Source organism: Prinia subflava, chromosome 6, assembly GCF_021018805.1.
Source record: "Prinia subflava isolate CZ2003 ecotype Zambia chromosome 6, Cam_Psub_1.2, whole genome shotgun sequence".
NCBI classification, from domain to species: Eukaryota; Metazoa; Chordata; class Aves; order Passeriformes; family Cisticolidae; genus Prinia; species Prinia subflava.
The window spans coordinates 34,398,042-34,418,342 of NC_086252.1; the positions used below are offsets into that span (position 1 = coordinate 34,398,042).

General features: G+C 41.2%; 1 protein-coding gene across 1 annotated transcript in view; it reads right to left on the reverse strand.

Moving 5' to 3' along the window:
* Positions 1–20,301, reverse strand: part of LRP1B (LDL receptor related protein 1B) — a 295,406-nt gene that overhangs the window by 245,897 nt on the left and 29,208 nt on the right. The window lies entirely within an intron of this gene.

Below are 20,301 nucleotides of genomic sequence, written 5' to 3' on the forward strand. Positions count from 1 at the left end.
GAAGACTGAAGAGCAGTAAGGACACTACTTTATATTCCTTAAAAGCTGTTCCTGTGTTCAGCAAGCAGTAATTGCTTGATTCAGCCTGATCTTGATGGTACCTGCCAAGGGAGGTGCTTACTTGTCAAAGCATAATGGGGAGACAGCAGCGGTGACAATCAGCTCAGCAGATCAGATGGTGCCCAGGTCCCTGTGAAACCTACACCAATAAAAAGGATAAACCCCTGGGATTCAGGTCTTTTTGGAAATCCTGATTGCTTCCCAAGTCACTGACATGCAGTCCTCATCCCTGTTAAGTAAGACAAGCTCTCACCACGTAAGGGATGAACCCCAAGAACTCTGAACACAGAAGCACCACTCAATTATAATGCAAAACTCCATCCTTTCTGCTATTATTTGGTTCATTTCTTTCTTTTTTTATTTTCTTCTTCTTAATTAAACCAGTAATTGAGGCTGTTCTATGAGCTGAACTCAATTAAATAAGTCAGATTATGTTCAACACATGCTCCCAAAACTCTGCCACTCAAAGCCCGGGCTGGAACATCTAATCTGCAAGCATCAGACAGCTGTAAACAGGGGATAAATTGCCATCTGAGCATCGTGTATTGAACATGTCTAGGAAAGGGCAGCGCTCTCCTCAGCATCTAAATAACAGCCCAAAATCTAAGGACAGTTCCAAAAGTGAGGGAAAAAATCAATCAAAAATAAGTATTTACTGGAGAGAGTGGGGCATTTCTTTGGTTCATTGGTAAATGACTCTGCATCAGGAATTTTGGTGTAATATTTTATCAAGCAGCGATTTCAGCATCACATCAAATTTTCTGGTGAGAGGACAGCAGAGTGTACCAGATACCCCAAGGGCTGGGATAAATCTGTTGGTGACTTGATGAGATCTCCAAATCTCCATGCACCTACTCCTACATCAGAGAACCTGGCCCAACACTTCCTTTTGAAACTTTTCTATTCCTACTTAAAAAGAAGAGAGAACAAAATCAATAAAACCAGGTATGAGCGAGACAAAAAGTTTCTCATCTCTTCTCTAATGAAAATTATTTATTTGTACATTGGAAAAAGGCTTCATAAAGATAATATTTGATGGCTAAATATTGTGTGGTGTGTTGGAAGAGTGGAGATACTTGGATTTGGAAGTACCAGACATCATGTGAAGTCTCCTGTGGCTGTGGTTTTCCCAAGGTGTTTCCTTTTTCACGGTAACTGTGAAAGTTCCCAGGTTCACCTCAAAATAGAACAGAAAATCCTTTGCGAACAGAAAAAAGTTCTCCCTATTACCTCAACTTCTGAAGCACTGTGAGGCAAAAACGATTCGACTTTCTTTGAAAACAAACAAAAATACAAGCCCAACCAATTCTGATGCTAGAAATCCCAGATATCAGATTACTCCTTACAGAAAATGTTCTCATACTTAGGAGTCGCCTAAACTGAAGGAAGCAGCTCAGAGGGGCTGTACTGTTTGAGTTTTCCTAATCTGTTAAGGATATCCAGCTACCCTCACATCCAGAAACAGATGAGCTGCTTCAAATCAATGCTCAGGATGTTTTAAAGTGCATACTGCCATCATATATTTGTGCAAACACTAGAAATAAATAATTGGACATAAAGTTCTTCAATTCTCCTAACAGATCAATGGACATCATGAGGTGTTCAACAATCTTTGTTTCAGTTTGAAACATTTTGTTTGCAGCACAGAGATGGAAGCAATAAGAGCAGAACACAAGTGCTTTATAAGCAGTTGTTTTTCAGATGCGTTCTCTAATGTCACATAACAAAGTCACTGATCCAAGAAAGCTGAGAAATTCACATGGTAAGGGGACTGAAAAGGATGGTATTATTAAGCCTCTTTTCAGGTTTTCCTGATAGAAATCCCATCACTAATCAGTCACTCATAACAAATGTTCATTAATTGTCATCCTTCTCAAAGCACTCAGCAACAGGACGGTATCTTTAGAGGTGGGGAGGCTGAAGTGCAGAGCAGTGAGCTCACAAAACTGACAAGTATAAAAACAGGAAGAAAAAGCAGTGTTTTTTCAGCTCTTACACCTGTGCCTTCCCCTGTATCTGTTTACAGCTGGGTCTTTGCTAAACACGGCGCAGGCAGCGTGCCCGGAGCTCAAACACATCCTGCGCGACAGAGATGTATCGGTGTTACCTCGTTTGCCAGGTACAGCAAATATTTGCTTTCATTTCCCAAGCCCTGCATTGACATCAAATAATTTATAACTCTATTGAGTATAAATCTCAAAATAACCTCATTTGGCTCAGGGAGAATTAAGCTGATGTGCTGCAGAAGATGAGGAGGACTCTCTGTGCCTGGGACACACCCCAAGAATTTAGGAACACAAAGTGGATGCTCAGTTCTGCCTTCTGCTGAACAAGTCTGGAAAACTTGATAAAAACTGAGTTCTGGTAAGGTTTTATGAAAACCTCCTCTACATTTCTGGTCAAGGCTTTAGGTCTCTGCCACAGGCAATAGCACAGAACCACAGTGGCAGCTGTTGTAATTAAGGCAAGATGCTTGATTTTATCAAAATACTCATGTAGGTTCTTTGGTTTCACCTTATCCCAGACATATTTTTGTACAAAGGATTCTCTCCAAGGGGCTTAGATCTTACAACTGAACAGCCTTGTGCTCCTAAGTCCTTGTTTTAATTTTTGGTGAGATCCTGTTGGGTTTTGCATGCAGGAGGCAAAACTCAGCTTTCAAGAATGTGCACTCACTAGAAGAGAAAAATGCATGGGTTCTCTGAGTGTTCTCCCACAAAAGCACTGTCCCATCACTGGTTACAGTACATATTCCAATCAAAATATTAATATTCCAATTTAAATGCTATTAATAGGTGTACCACAGTTTCCCAAGAGCGTTGAACACTTGTACCATAAAGCTAAAGACTGAGATTGTTCCACTTGCACAAAGTTTCTCTTCTAAATATTGAAATTTCTTTATATTGTTTCTCTATACCTGTGACCAGGGTAAAAGAAGACCCAGTCTACTTTTTTTTTTTTTTTTTTTGTCTCCTGAATCCCCACCTTTTCTTCAAGTCTCTTTATCCATCTATTTTTCACACTATTACTTAGCTCCTTAAGTAGATATTTATCTCACCTCCCTGTTGCAGAGCACTGCCCCTTGACTGGAGACCACAAAGGCTGAGCAGTCTCAGATGTCCCTGTCTGGGAAATAAAAGGTTTAATTCATTCAGCTTGTTTTTGAGATCTTAGAGTCTGGCATTCAATAAAGAGTAATTGCATACTCTTGAAAGGAGCTCATGTTGCACATAGATAAATTCACTGTATTTTAAGCACACAATGAATTTTAAAATGCATATAATTACTTGAAATATTTCTTCATTGCTGTCACAAAACTGTTCAAATTTTTTTTTCTTTAATCTATCATGACTGTAGCTATAAATCCAGTGATGGAAAATAAGCATTTTCACTCGATTAAGCATTTTGAAGCAGCACTGAGTTTGGGGAACACTCGCTTGAAACACAAAATGAGAAATAAAATGACACAATGAAAGGTAAATGTCACCAATCTTATGATTAAAAATACAATTAGAGAAGACTTAAAACTAATTCTGTGTATGTTGTTTTTTGTTGTTTTTTTTTTTTTTTTTGATTTTTTGTTTTTTTCTTTTTCTTTCCTTTAAACTGTACCACATGTGCAAATATAGAACACAGACAACTTCACCTACAGAGGCAGGGCATGGGCAGCCAGTGACCTCTGACAAGTGCCCTGCAAAACTCTCCTGGTGCCAACAGAGCTGTGGCATCACCTTTGCTTCATTTATTGTGAGGTGGAATGGTGTGAGAAACAGAAAGCTGGAGTTAAAAAACACATAAACTGAAACAATCTTCTAAGCCATCTCTAAACCCAGCATCAACACAGGAAGGACTCTCCACTGGAAATTTTCAAGGGATTTTTTAAAGGTTTGGGTTTTTTTGTTTTTTTTTCCTCTCCAATTAAATGAATGAAGAAATTACAGTTGGGTAAGTTTTCATGAGATGTTCTACTAAGGAAAATAAGATATAGCCACAGACAAGATGAAATATGTATCTGCAGGAAATCAGAATGGCTAGTCAGATTCACCTCCCAGACAAAACTTCAGCATCTTTCCTTTTATTCCCTGATTTTATAGCACAATTCCCATCAAAGTACCTTCCATAAACACCAAGTTCTTCAGAGAACCCAAAATTTAAAGAACAGTTTTCTGATAATCAGTTTAGAGAAAGGGGGGAAGTAGAAAATCCAGGCCATGGACACCCCCCAAAGCCTGAGGGTGGGCTCAGCATCCCCCGTGTGAGCCTGTTCAGCACTTGAGTGCCTTGGACCTGATGGCACTGGGCTTAAATGATCCTATTTACCTTCACAGAGAGGTAGAAAAATATGGAAGCTGATGCCTTGGGAAGGCTGACCTGGAACAGAGACTGGGCAGACCTGGAGAATAGAGTAGAGATTTATTGAAAGGGTTTTAGGATAAGCCTTGGGCAGCACAGAGCCTGGCCAGGGCTGCACCCAGGGTGGATCAAAAATGGTCACAAAATGGTCACAAAATGGCTGACTGGTCATGAAATCTCACACTTTGATAAGTTTTGGTCCTTTTGCACATTGGGGTTTAATTGTCCAATTCCAGCTCCAGGCTGTGAGGTCCCGTCCTTCTTGTTCCTCCCTTCAGCCACCCTTGTTTGTGCTTTTGGCCTGAAAGTTGCCCTTGGTGTGCAGCAGAACAAGGATTTGTTTTGTGTCCCTGCTCTGTGCAGAGCTGACCCTGACTGTGAGCTCAGAGCTGCACCCTGGGCAGCACAGAGTCTGGAAATACGAAAACTAAACCTCAAGGCATCAAAACCACCAGGCTGAGCTCGGCACTGCACACAAACCCCATCAGGGCTCCACTGAGGGCCAGCACCACCCTGGCTAAAGCACCCCAAGAGCCAATTTACCTTCCCTTCTCTTCCATAATTCCCAGGGGCCGGCACTTCCCTGCGAGCAGCTTCCCTGAAAATACCTGTTCCAGGCTGGTGCTGGTTCCAGAGTCAGGAGTGTGGGTGTAAGGGGCTCTCATTTCACTCGCTTTGGTTCCAAACAAGCAGTGACTGAGAGGTGTTAAGCGCAATTTCTTTCCTCCCCAGCCTCTCCTGGCCCAAATCGAAACATCTTTCCCCAGAGATTTGGCACTGACAGTGACAGTCATTACTCCTAATACTGAAAAACAGTATCATCCCCAAAACCTGCAAGATCTCTGCTTAGAAAAGAAAGATTCTGCAATCTCCATCTCAGCTTTTCTTACCATTTGCAGAAATCCATACTACTCTGCAGTGGCAAAAGCTTCCTATCAACACCTGTGGATTTCAAACTGCAAATTTGGAGCTCTATTTCTCTGCAGTATCACAACAGCAAAATAAAGCACCAGCAGGACACCAGATGTGAAATGGTAGAGTTTGTCTCATCAAGAAAAAATTGGGTCCCATCCAAGAGTAAGGGAAAATCGAAGTGTCTACAATTTGTGTAATTCTGCTCTATGTGAAGTGGCCCTTTCATGGCTCCTATTTTCTCTTTACCTAAACAAAAGTAGGTTGCTTAAATTAAAATGTAATCCAGACATAGACAGTTAACAAAAGGAGATTTGTGTCACAGCACTACAGCAGTTATTTTCCCACCACAAAAATATATTCCTTTCATTTTCCTTTGGGTGTTGAGATTGGTGCACATTTAGGAACATATAATCTGTCTGTGTGACTGTATGTAGGAAGACATTGAGTAAAAAATGTCATTTAAATAGGATCAGAGCTGCTTTTGAGCTGCTTGGAAGACTGAAAATGTTACCTAGGATTATTTGAGACACACACATTTTATAACTGCACATAATTACTTACCTGACAGTAAGACAGAACCTACAACTTCATAAACATAGGAAAGCTGCTGTCATAGCTCCTTTATCTCCACATTTTCTCCTTCAGCAGATAGAAAATGGCTAAATTATCTTCCTCATCCATGGCAAACCTAATATGACTTCTCAAACCCACCACACGCTGAGGAGAAGATACAGCCCAGCTGCCTGTGGTTATTATTAGCTGTCATATTTTTTATTCTAAGGGGTCTGTAAGACTTCATTATCTGATTTTACAGTGGTACTTTACTGGTAACGAGTAAAAGCAGGTCAAGAAGCACAAAGAAATGGAATTGTGCACTCGGGGAGTGCAGCCTGGCCATGCTGGAGAGGGCTCTCAGAGCAGACAGCCGGGGTTCAAACTGCGGCCAGCTCACCTCAGCACCTGTAAATCAAAACTAAACCTGTGCCCTGGGAACCATCCACAGACTGCAGAACTCACAGGGATGTGCAGGATCACAGCTTTTCTGTTTGCTAACAGTCTGCCTGTCTGACACAACCTAATGATGTTCTCCATGCTGAAGCTTTCTTAGCTTTGTTCCTCCTTTCCTTTTTCTCTCTTACTTTTTCCCCAAATAAGTTTGTCCACTCTTCTCATATTTTTGTCCCCTCTCACCCAATTTGCTCCTTTTGCACTTTGAATTGTATCTGCTTGTCTGACCTCAGATTATTTTTGCTGCCCTTTCTACAACCTGGCATTTCATATTGTCTTTTCCACGCCTGTCCATACTCATTTGAAGCACTAAATTGTACTTTCCCTTCCACAGCTTTCCAATGTGATTCGAAATTGAAGAGAGCAGCAATAGCCTCAAGACATTAAAACCCATCCGTTTAATTTGATCATAGAGAAGGCTCTGGAACTCTGAAGTTCACATCTTTTTTTATGGTCTCTTTTCCCCTGGAACACCTATGCAGAGAAATATCATGGCAGAATAAAGAACTCATCATTAAGCCCCAATATGTGTGAATATGGAGGCAAGCCAAAACATAAATAGGTATTTGGCTTTTGGCAAGATAGTATTTGGCATTTAATACATCAAGCAGTAATCTGCATTGTATTTATTCAGCTGAGCATTTAAGGTGCATTTGAATGTGAGAGTGATAAATAGAAAGGAGTTACACAAACTGCAATCAAACAGTGTGCTATTCTAGGCCTCAGAATTACTGAAATGAAAATACAAAGAGAGCAGTGAAGGGGTGTTTCTGTAAAGGATGCCTTAGGTAATACCTCTAAGGGTTTATTTGTAGGTGCATTTCTTTTTCTCCCAGTGGAAAACTGCACCTCTGAGGCAGCTCTCCCAAAATCTCACCTATGTGTGGTACCACAGTCTATATATGAGGTTACTTTTCCCATTCACCTTTTACAAACCCTCAAATGCAATCCCAAAATTTCCAAAGCTGGAAGGTAACAAGCCAGTTCAACAATCCCAAAATGCCCAGATCAGGCACTGACTCAGGCAAAATTCTTGTGATTGTACCTCATATTTATTTTTGGAGTAATTTTTTGAGTGTTACAGTGTCATTTATCTGGGGTCCAGCCCCAGTAACTGGATTGCAGCTTTGTGTGTCTCCCCACGACTCCAGGTGTATCAACTGCCAGATATTTACACATTGTTTGTCATGTGTTTTCCTCGTTACCTTCAGGGGACAGATGTTGAACAGCTGCTGATGTGCACAGTCTTTTGTATCGTAAGCAAATAGGTTTGCATTTCTGCCTGGGATTTCAATCCTTTCTGCAATATAACATTTCCCATTTAATACATTAGGGCATAATCCATGTTGTGTTTGTTTACAAATTCAAGTTTGTGCTACTTGGAATATTAAAATACAGGAGCGTTTTTTTCCTGCAACTTTCTCAATCAGGTGCAGGAGCTGAAAGCAGAATTTTCTGGAGATGTTTTTGGCAGCAGCTGTTTTTCTGGTTTGCTTTCTCTAGCTCATTATGCATTGCAGTCAGTCTCACAACCCCTTTTCCATACATTAATGTGAATGAAAATGCCCAAACTTGTTTGTGTGCAGCATTTAACGAGTGGAGGTTGGAGGCACTGAGGCACGAGGAAAAGGAGTGTCGATTTACACATCATATTGCATTTCTCTAAGGAGAAGGAATGACACTGGCAGCTGACTGAAACCCCAGCCTGTCCTTGCTGGTGCTGAGGGCACCTTGCTGGATTTCTGGAGCTCAGAGCTTTACTCTGCAGAGCCGAAAGGTCAGAGTGCTGCTGCAGAGCAGGAGCAGGCTCTGAGTGCCCACTGAGGTGTGAGACATGGGGAAATGCAGGCAGAAAAAAACAGCCATAAAAACAGCCACAGCCCTGCCCACAGGACACCCTCGTGGTCTCCAGGACAGTGTTTGCCCCACAAGACAACTGCCCTGATGTCAGTGACTCAAATACAGCTGTGGCACTTGAGGCTGTGACTTCTTCAACCTTCCTGCAACCCTGTTACCTGGGGAGTTTGTTAGAGCTAAGAAAACATCTTAAACCAGACACCACAACGTGCATCCGCTCTGTATTTAAAGTGAAATAACAACTGAGCATAGTTTACAAAGAAATGAAGAGAAGCATATCTAAGAGCAGCACAGGCTGAGAGAAGATTGGAGCTTGCCTGTGAGTGCCTGCACTGAGGCCATGATCACTTTGCTGTTGCTATTTTTAATTGTATTCTTGCTATGTGGAATGCAAGCAGAACTCCACATTAAAATATTAACATTTCATCTGCAGCATCACCTGCTGCCTTCACCTGTTAATGCTGATGCCTCCAAGGTGACAGAGCTCATTGGTCTCTGGGCAATAAAATAACCCAAAATACTCAGCAGAAACCATCTCACGGAAGGCAGAAGCACCATCTGACAGAGCCCAGAAAGAGCCAAGGGGCACGGGAGGCACTGAGGGTCCTGGCAGGGGAAAGCTGCACTGTCAGCAGGCACAGGGCACTGGCTGGTGGATGTGTTACTGCTCACGCCCTGTAACTGCTCCATGATGTTAATTACAATTAGCATTCACTGCAGAACTTTATGGCTTGTAGGGACAGATGAACAGAGACTTCATTAACAAGCCATGGACTAAATGGAAATATTTGTGAGGCTGATGTTTCTGAAAACTACTAATGGAGTTTAGTCAAGAAATATTTCCTGTTACTGACTGGCAAGAGGGAAGCAGATCATACACAGCCATATCTCTAAGGAGTACATGAAATGAAACAGATTAATATCCTTATCCAGTCCTGTGCTCTGTGTGTGGGTATTTACAGTAATAAATCTCTTGCCAGAAAGCTTCTGCATTCCATCTCTCAGCGTCTGTACTTCTGCTACAACAGTCTTATCCTCTGTGTGGGTTTTTTTGTTGTTGTTTTTCTTTTTTTTTTACAGAAGGGTCAAAAGCCAGCTCACACATTATTGTGCTGAGAGGCAGCTGCTGCCAGCTTCACTCTCCTCCAAGTCATGTAACACTGAGGTGATGACAGACAGGAGTTCACACTCCCCACACTGGCAGCTGTGTCCCTCTGTACCTTCCAGTGTCACTTTAAAAATGGAAGGGGAAACACGGTAGAAATCATTTTTTGAAGCTCTGCTGGGCATCAGAAAACTATCTTTTAGAATAATGAACAACGTGCCACAGAATACAGAACACAACTTGCTTTGAAAAACAGCACCAAAAAATAAGGGATGGCAAGGAATATGGAGGAGGGAATTAGACATCCCACTGTTCCAGCTGAAATAGGATGCAGCTGAGTGGGATGTACAGGAAAATCTGTCTGTACAGTGTGATTTCAACAGAAGCTGGACCATCCCAGTGGCTTCCCCTGTGCAAAATCCCCCTTTTAATCCCCTCTTTATAATGATTAGTGACTCATCTACACAGATACAGACAGGGAGAACCTGGAGCTGCAAGACCAGGATCAAAGGATCAGAAAAGGTGGGGCAGTGACAGCTGGAAGGGCAGAGAAAGAACAGGAGCAGAATAAAATGGAACAGGAGGAGGAAAATCAACATCATTAAATAACTTTTACCAAGTTAACTCTTGACCAGAATCCAGACCCGAGTCAGTTCTCTCACAGTGCTAAGGAAAAGCTCCAGAAAATCAGCAAGTATTACACTGAAGTGTTCACAACAGGAAACAAACAAACTTTCCTACGTCCCTCAGCTTTTCAGGGAAATGGAGACCAAACAGAGACCATTTAGATTTCAACTGCTAAATAATCCGAAGTTTGGATGAAGGAGGTGGTGGTGGTGGTGGGGAATATATGAAAAAATAATTTGTAAGAAGTTGAGGTTTTTTATTCTACATTAAAAGAAGTATCTGTTAGTTGTCCTGAAGTAGCTAAAAAGTCATTGCAAGAAGAGGCAAATGAACTGTTCTCCATGCCAGCTCACAGGGTAATGAGAGACAATAATCTTAAACTGGCAAAGATGTAGAGTTCATGCAGTCTCCTCTCTGAATATTAGGGATTATGAAATTTAGACAAAACCTGCTTGTAGAATGTCACAGGCTCATTTATCCTGCCTTCAAAGAATGTGATAAAACAGGAAACCTCTCAACCTCTACCTCTAATCTCTCCTCCTACAAACTGACAAGGTAGAGCAGAGTGGATCTATGTAACTTATCTCCAGGTTGTGAGATAAGTAAGAACAAAACAAAAATCAAAATGCACATAAAAATGTTACAAGCGCAAATCCAAGCATTCAAATGCCAGCAAGCATTACAATTCCTGTGTTGCCTTAAATTATCCTCAGAATTCTTTGATTACATCCACAGTGATTATTATTTCAAAACCCCCTCCTCGTGCTCTGAGGAGTGACTGATGCTGCCTCCCACAATGTGCTGCCTCACACCCTTCCACAGAGATGCATTTTGCTCAAATCCTGCTCAGAATGCAAAGGTGCTCATTTCCAAACAGGCACTCACCAGTGTTCACACCTCTGTCTCCAACTGCTTCCCAGACATTAATGAATTCCTCTTCACAAAATCCTCCCAAGCTCAAATGAAGCGAACCTCCCACTGAATTTAAACCACAATTTCAAGCCTACCCCGTAATTATGACTGCTCAACTTAAGCTTGATGTTGCAGAGCCTGATTCTGCCTGTGACACTGAGACATTACATTTTCAAAAGCTCATCCCAAATCACAGGCAGCTCAACACAGCCAAAACTTCTGCCTGAGGACATGGGTGGTTCATCAAATATTATTTTTATATAATTGTATTAAAAACACATAAGCAGCTGTGTCTTGTAGAATATTGGGCTAAAACAATTCACCAGCAAAAGACAGGAATCCTCTCCTAAAGTGCTGGAAATCACACACAGACACAACATGGATTATATAAGTAGCATCACTTCAGAAGCTGAAGAGTCTCAGCTGTTCCCTGAATTGGGTATGACCTGTGGGCATGCAAACTTTTCAGAATAAAGCTGCCAGCACATTGAAAGTTTAAGCACGAATGCAAATTCCAATCTTAAGATTTCACTTTTGAAAATGTTAGAATACACATCAAGTTTTTTGAAGTGACAGCTGCACACACCAAAGCATTGTGATCTACTAAAGTATTACTGCGTTCAGAAAACTCTATGTGACAAGTAACAGAACAGTAATTTAATGAGGGGATTCATACATAAAACCAACCAAATAAATCCTTGAACTTTCAGAAGATGCAATGTTTTCACACCAGTAAACCATGTCAGACACTCAGGAATCCAAACAAGAGCTTGGCTTGGTGTAGCCAACCGATTCCCTGTTCCAATTTAAATATTTTGGTTAGAGGTCTGCTTTTCTGTCGCAGGCAGTGTAATCCCTGTGGGGAATGCAGTTTGCTTGTTCTCCTCTCCTTCTGCTCAGCCAGAGGAGCTGTGCCAGCAGAAGGCACAGTGTGTTTGTTCTGCTGGAGGAGAACAGCCAAGAGGTGGTGCTGTGCCATTCCCGGCTCTGGAGGAGTTTGTTGGCACAGAAAACTCCAAGAGCTGCAGGATGCAAACTGTGGTTTCTCAGCACGTAAAAAAGGCATTTAGTTTCAAACACCCTACTATTAATAGGGTATTTTTATTTAATATGTGTTGAATAAAGATCCCTGAATGTTTTAGTTTGAGGTTTGTCGATTTGCTGTCAAATCCTAATGAATAAAAATGATCGAAACCAAACTGAAGCAGAGTCAATGAGAGTATTTTTTAACTCGATGGTCTTTTCCTAGACTTCGCTAAGCTAAAAGTTTGCATCCTCAGTGAGCTAATTACCCATTAATTCAAAGTAAACAAGTTTTCAAGTGCCAGCCTGGATACTGCCCAAACTCCTGAATTCTGTTCTTTAGAAACACTGAGACTGAGGCCAACAGCAAATTTGGACCAAGTTTTTTTTGTGTGCACATGAACGTGTTTTTGTGTGAAAATGAACCAACAACGGTAATGAGCAAACTTAAAAAGCTTAAGGAGTTTCTAGCACCGAGCATATTCATTTCAGAAAAGAGAGAGAGCCAGAGCTCCCACACTTTGAGGACTTCAGTGGAGTTTTCAGGACGGTAAAGCAGAAATTGCCTCTCCTTCCACTGCAGGTTGGCACAGTTGTGTGCTTCAAGAGATAACTCTGGACAGCTTATTTAACAGCTCCGTGGCTGATCAAACTCAGCACAGAAATGGTGACAGCAAGCTGCAAACACCATCTCTGAAGAAAAGCTGCTCCTCACCCCCAGCGTCCACAGCCTTCAACCAAGGCACCAATTCGCCTTCTCAACCTCCACCTGAGAAAGCTGCTCCTGCTGCTTTGGGAACACGAAACTAAACAATTAAAATTACAATTCAACCGCTCAAATCAAGGCAATTCCAAAAAAGTGAGGATGCAGCCTGTGGGTAGGAATTTTTGCATGTGTTCCAGGATAAATTTTTGGTATCAAAATCCCTTTAAAATCCAATTTTCAGTCTCATTTGCATCAAATCCTCTGATAGAAAAAAACCCCAAAACTTCCTGGCATTTATATTTTGACCCATTTTCCCCAAAATCTCTCAAATTCCTTCAAGTGGACAAACAAAACAAAGGGTTACCTTGGTAATGATTCAGCCATACTTTTTAAATAGCAGTAGTGAAATGATAGTAAATAGAATTATTGACATTTATTCTTCTAGCACACCATTCTTTGACATTATAAGCTTACAGTCCTGCACACACAAACATCCTGATGTGAAATCCAAGGCTGAACATCCCTTCCAGACAGTCCCAAGAGACAGAAACTCCAATTTTACATCAGTTGTATATTAAGGTTGCTTCAGACTTGAATTTTTTCCTCTATTTACAAGTATCTGCTAATTAAAATTATTCTCCCTGTTCTTTCTTTAATAAGAATCAAAATCTACCTTGCTATTCTATCAGGCTTTTATAGGAATAGTAAGAATTTTCTCCTCTGGAATAGGTTACCACAGTTCCTGCACATTTTACACAGGCCACAAGGTTTTTATATTTTTTATTTCCTATTAATATCTCCAGTTTTCCTCCAGCTTTTCCCTCTCTTCCACCAAAAGGGGAAATGTTGCAGCTGAGCCCCAGCGAGGCATGTTCACACTCCTGAGCACAGCCACGAGGCCACTGACATGCAAGAAACCTCCAGAAAAAAAAATAAATTGGAAAATCAATATATATATAAAAAATAGCCATCCATGTAATCAGCCCTGAGAAAACAGCAGTTTTCAGGATGATATCATCATACTGCTGATGAATTAACTGAATTGACTGAATTCATCATTTCTGGTACTCTGGGTGGCTCTGGTTAATCCAGAGCAAGAGTAATGGACTCTGTGATCCTTCTGGGTCCCTTCCAACTCGGAATATTCCATGATTTAGTGTTTTTATGCTTCAAACATGGCATGCACACAGGCAGTTATTTATCTTGTGGGAAGAAGGAAAAGGATGGCACGACAAGAGCTTACTAGAAAATTCATGGTTTGCACAATTTTGCACTACTGCAATACTAAGACTCAGTTAAAAAGCACAACAAATATGTGGGCTGCTCTAGGAAAACAGATTTGGAAAACTTTATAGCACCATAACCCACTAACATGAGCTTTTTGTTCCTTTTTTTGCTTTTTAGAGAAAAAGAAAAAAAAAAAAACCAAGAAAAAATCCTCTATCAATATCTATCTATATAACACGGACATTTTTAAGTTCAGAATAATACAAGTACATCTAAAAAAGAAAAAAAAAGGGGCCTAAGCAGCTATATTTTCAGTTCTACTCTTTCCACTCTTATTCATATCAGAACCTGTCTTCAACATAAATGACCTTAAAGAAGCTGCTTAGATAATAAGAGAATCATGTAATTAAAATAAAAAAAAAAGGAGACTTCAAACGGACATGAACATAATGTCCACGCATTATGGAGCCTTAAACTCCCATTTATATTCTCATTCAGAAACAAAGTGGCCTCAATTCTCTCCAGCTTAATTGCTTTCAACTTGAAGAAAATCACTGATAGGGTGACTTAAATCATGTAGCTTTCTGCCTGGACAACTCAGTTATTAAATTATAAAAAAAAAAAAAGGAAAAAAAAAAAAGTACTTTGAGACTTCCATTCCAGGGAGAATAACATGTCCATTTCTGGGTCTCCCTCACAAAAACCAAATTCTATTTCATGGATCTGTGGTGGTTTCAGTAAAAGAGGAGCACTTTGAGCAGAAGGCTAAGGGTGGATGTGAGCACAGGCAGGGCAGTGCCCACTCTGGGAGGGGAGCTGGATGAGCTGTGCACGGCCCCGGGCAGTGCAGCTCACCCGGTTTTGTTTGCTCTGTGCTCAGCCTGCTTTGCTGAGGCTCTGGTGATGTTCAGGGCCCCGAAGCACCGGGCACAGCTGGTTTGGGATGGAGATGCTGTGGTTTGACAGCTCAGCTCTCCTGAGCCCGCTGAGAGAGGCACGACACTGCCTCCCTGCTCCTCTGCTCCAAACTTGTGAGAAGTGCAGCAAAGTTTTACTGACTTACTAACTATACTTTTCAAAAAACTTTTCATTTTACAAACCACAGCTGTCTTGTGATTCCACAACTGTTTCTGTATAGAATAATTTAGAATAAATTCTAAACTAAAAAAACCCCAACAAACCAACCCCCCCCCCAAAAAAAAACACAGAAAAGAAAATTAAAAAGGCAGATTAAATGTTTCTTATGATTTTTCTTCTAGATCTCTCAAATGTGGTATGTTCAAGCTTCTGTTCAATTCTGTTCTTGTACAGAGGGCTGAATTCCAAAATGTCTTCTTACCCCCTTGCTTCCTCCTATCTTCTGAAATTATAGACTGAGGCAAATTTCCCTATTGTGTTTCATACAATGACATGATGTATTTTTAATTATCATTATTATTTTCACACTGTGGCTCTGATATGAGCCACAGAGGAAATCTGTGCTTAGCATCTTCAGAATCAAAGAGGAAGTCCACAGAATAATATTTTTATTTTTTTTCCTCAGAACATATTTCTGAGACGATGAAGTAGACACCTTCAGCTAATAATTCTTGTTTCCCTTGTTCCCCTTTGTGAATCCCAGAGGTATCAACTGATTGCTGTTACAGATTTAAAATGCAACACAGTATATTTTTTGCTGTTGTGCATTTGTTTGTTTTGCTCCTGACTCACTAACATTACCAAGAAATGGTACAGAACACCAGAACTCGTTAATAGCTGTTGTTCTTCAAGCATCATCATAACACAATCTCTTCTTGTATTCATTTACAAATGTTGTGTGGAAGAAACAAGCAGAGCCTGTGGTTTTTTTGTATTTCTACACCGTGGCAGAAGGAAAAGCCGATTAAAAGATTTATTCAAATATTTACATGACACACACTGTTGCAGTATTAAAATGTGAGCTTGCTCCTTTTACAAATCTCTTTACAACTCTTTTCTCCCCTTTGTTCCTAATGCAACTTTCAAACGGCAGTCACAAGTTTCAGTGACTCCGGCCTGTGATTGTGCTGGTTCTTCTCTCCCCCTCAATCCTCTTTTATCGCTCTCAGTGTGCACTGGCAGCCCAGAGAGCCACCCAGGTCCTGGCTGCTGCACAAAAAGAGGGGACAGGTCAAGGTGAGGCCCCACCTGCAGAGCTGCCCCAGCCCTGGCAGCCTCAGCACGGGAAGGACGTGAGGAGGTCACAGGGATGCTCCAAGGGCTGGGGCCCCTCTGCTCTGGAGCCAGGCTGAGAGAGCTGGGGGGTTCAGAGTGGGAGAGGGAAGGCTCTGGGCAGACCTCAGAGCCCCTGCCAGGGCCTAAAGGGGCTCCAGAGAGCTGGAGAGGGACTGGGGACAACGGATGGAGGACAGGACACAGGGAATGGCTTCAGGCTGAAGGAGGGCAGGGTCACACGGGATTTGGGAAGGAGCTGAGAGAGGCTCAGGGTGCCCAGAGAAGCTGTGGGTGCCCCACCCCTGGAAGTGTCCAAGGCCAGGTTGGACAGGGCTTGGAGCAACCCGGGATAGAGAAGGTGTCCCTGCCCATGGCAGGGGTGGAACTGGATGAGTTCTAAGGTCCTTTAAAACCCAAGCTATTCTAGAATTCTATGGTGATACCATGAAGGTTCACACAGGAGGTGTCTAAGCCATTTCCTTACTCCCTTACTGCTCCACACATCCTCCCACACTCCAGCCTTGCTCTGCACATCCTCTTTGCATCGTCACCCCACTCTAGTCCCACATCTCCTTATGTCTGAACAGCTTTGTCAGTGGATGCCACAGCAATACCCTCCACATTTCAAACCTCCTCAAAGTTCACTTTTTCCCCATAAGCCATGGGAAAAAAAATGAATTTATTTCATTTTTCCACAAGAAATAAAGTAGAAAGTAAAGTTGGCATCCCAAAAAGCATCACAGCCATCAGTACAAGCTGCACGTTTCGGGAACCAGGAGTAGCCCCGAGGTTGCTGCCTCATCTGCTCTGTCCTTTCCCCATTTTCTGGCATTCCCAAAGAAATCAGAGAATGGGTATGAAGAGACATTAAGACACCCTGGTATTTATATTCCCCCATGTGTGTCACATGTCCGAGCAGCACATCCCCCTGCTCCAAGGCATTTCTGCTTTGTAAAATGGTGCAGAACCTTCTCCATGGCCATGGTGGTGCAGTGGAAGGCAACAATTTACCTTGAACACTGGGGGCAATTAAGTAGACATATTTACAGAATAAATATGAAGATGTACACAGTTAGCATTCCACAATATTAATTTCTAATGTTCCTGAACGCATTCAGATATCACATAGCTTGAACAACAGGCATTTTATGCTTCTTATTAAATACGAAGAGATGCAGAGCCATAAAGAAAATAAAATTCTCTGTGTACAAACATTTAGCTGGTTGTGGCAGAGCTGGGAGAGAACTTAAATCTGATCTGCCCTCTTGTGAGTTTTAAATTATGTTACCTTCCCTGTCATCAATGTCCAGTGATCACAGCCTCATGAATATGCCAACGGAATACTGGCTGGAATAATTTCAAAAACCATTTCCCATGAGCACAGCAGACCTGAACAGAGGATCTCAGCTAAACCCATTCTAAACTCAGCTTGTATTTGTTTCGTGTTGACAGTCAGCAGCACCATCATCAATTCTACACCAGTTTCATGGAGCAGCAAAAGTAATCGCTTCTGTTCCTTGACCACGGAAGAAAAGAAGTCCCCTATTAAAATTTATCAAAGCTATGAACTGCAGACATATGGAGCCAAACATCTTAGTTCCAAGGCATTTGATAGATAATCTATTATTGTAAACCAATTTATTCTCCCTCTCTGTTGCCAATTGCCTCTTTATTTCCTGCTCTCCTTGTCCCAGCTTTTCCTTCAACCCATGTTTCACTGCGGTGTCTGAAGTGTTCCCAGCGATCAGTGGAGACACATCCTCTGCCCCTGGAAATGCTCTCCTTAACACAGGTCTGATACTTACACTAGTTAGTGTAATAATTAGTTGAGTATCAGAGCTGCAAACCCCCTAACTGGGTAAGGTACAAGTTCACTGGGGGAAGCAGGCATTTTTCTAGTAGCTGTGCATTAGACCTAGTCTGGAATAACCAAAACATCAAACACAGTTCAGGCTGATAAAGTGCTGAAATCCTGCCAAAGTAACATGCTTAGGTGAGAAACATAACAAACGTGGCTCTTCGAGAGCTGTGTGAATAGCAGAATCTTTCTTCTCTCAATTTCAGAATCAGTTTTATGAGAATGAACTTTTATGAAAGCCTCTTTCACTCCCTGTGTGATATGAAAGAAGTTAGTAGCTCAAGTCCCATTGTAAGCTCATAGGAGAATATATCAAACCATCACCACTAAACATCTAACAGACCTTGCAGGCACAGAGATTTAAAATTAACCACACTCAGAAGAGATATTCTTGAGTGCAGCGAGGGGAACCATTTGGAATGAGCAAATTTTCCACCATGCCTTGGTTGTTTTATGGATAAAAGCAGAATTTCTGGTTCACGACACAACTGAACTCCTCACACACCGACGTGAACATGCAAGAATAGCAGGGCTTGACCCTGTGCTGCTACAGGAAGTTTATCACAGACATAAAGGCCTGGGATCACACTCTGAATTTCTTAGCATTGGAAATGGTCTCCTCTGTGACAGCAGCAACTCATTCAGAGCTCAGCTTGCAATACAGGTTTTAGTATGGATGCCTTTGTGATTTTTTAAAATAAAATCAACACACCCCGACAGCAATACCACCCTAAAACACTGACACCAAAATAAGTCTCAATTATGATCAGCATGGAAGAGTTAAAAGGAAAAAAAGAAGGACAGAAAAGACAAAAGAAAGAATCAGGAGATTTTTAAATAGCCAGAATGCTTTTTCATTATCTGTTTGCATTCTGGATCAAAACCCAGTCAAAACCTAACATCATTAATATACAAACTGGGGTTTAGCAGTTAAAATGTATGATAGGTATCCAATTAACAGAACAACATAAGTCAGCTAATTAATAAAAATGCCAAAAACACCAGTAACAAAGTAACTGCTGAACTGCAGTACACACATTCTGAGAAAACCTTCCACAGTGTTTTCACCACAAAACAAATGGAGATTGTTTAGTAAGAATCAGACTGTAAAATATCACAATCACTTGTGGCCTCTCCTGCAGGGCAGCACATCCCTGTCCCCAGAGCAGCCACTCCTCACCCTGCACATGGCACTGAAATGGTGACTCTGAGCAGGAAAGGTCTGCAGCCAGCAGGTAACAACTGCAGGAAAAGGCTCTCATTTTTCTGTCCCTCCTCACAAAATAAAAGGTTTGGGTACAATTCCTACATCCCTGACAGGTGAGATGAGCTAATGGCAAGCTTTGGATTCATCCAGTAAATTCAGGACAGACTATACAAGTAAAGGCACAGAAAAACGGCTGCTGTCAGCAAATTTGAAATCTTCAAGTTCCTTCAGATCAGAATTTGCAGAAAATCAATTTCTTCATGAATTTTTGTTTTTCTTTTAGAACAACTCTGCAGTCAGATCAAGTCAAGCTCACCATCTGCTGCAGAGAGAAATGCAGCTATACTCAAGATCACGTTATCAAACTTCTTCGTAAACTTTACATGCAAGCTGTTCCTGTCAGGATTGAAGTCATTGTGATAATGCTCCTTAATATTCGCTCAGGCTTTAAATAAAGACTGACAAAAATCCACATATGGATGACAAGCTGTTCTACTGTAAATATTTTTGTATTTGTTGAGAAGGGGCTTATGGCAGTTTAGGACATATTCCATCAGGGATTTTGGTCTGAACTTCTTACTGATTACTAAAATCAAGGTAAAATCCTTGTTCAAAACTCCTCACCAAAATTTAGTTTTAAATTGACTCAATCCTATTCCTACTCCTATTTAGTTATGCTTTTACATCATTGTTGCTTAAAACTTTTTCCAGTTTTCTCAGCTTAAAAGTTTTCTCATCTGGTGGATGTTACAGAATAGAAGACATTCAGTACTTGTATTTTAAGCAAGGCTTAATTCCCAACTGCCACTGAATGTAGCTATCTATGGAACAGAAAAACCAAATATGATGTAATTTTACCATTAGAGCTGACCCTCTAAAACACAGTAAAAATTCTTCCACTTTCTTAGTGTGAATAAACTCATTAAACTCATTTCCAACAGTCCTGTAAATGAGGGGATACAGCATAAAAATACTTCCAAAACTTTCCCACATCCTCTAGTTAGAAACACAACTTACAGAAAAGCAAACGCAAAAAGTAAATGTTGTGACAAGCGGGGATTAAATTGCTTTTTCAGTTTTCATTCCATTTTGAGAAGCCACAAGGCACACGCTGCAATAATTATTGCAATTAACGCAGTTAACGACTTGCTCCAAGTTCATTACACGTTATTGCTTTAGTGTAGCAACTGTGCAAGGAACTCAATACAGCAAGGAAAAAAATAGTTGTTAAAACACCTCTATGAAACAGA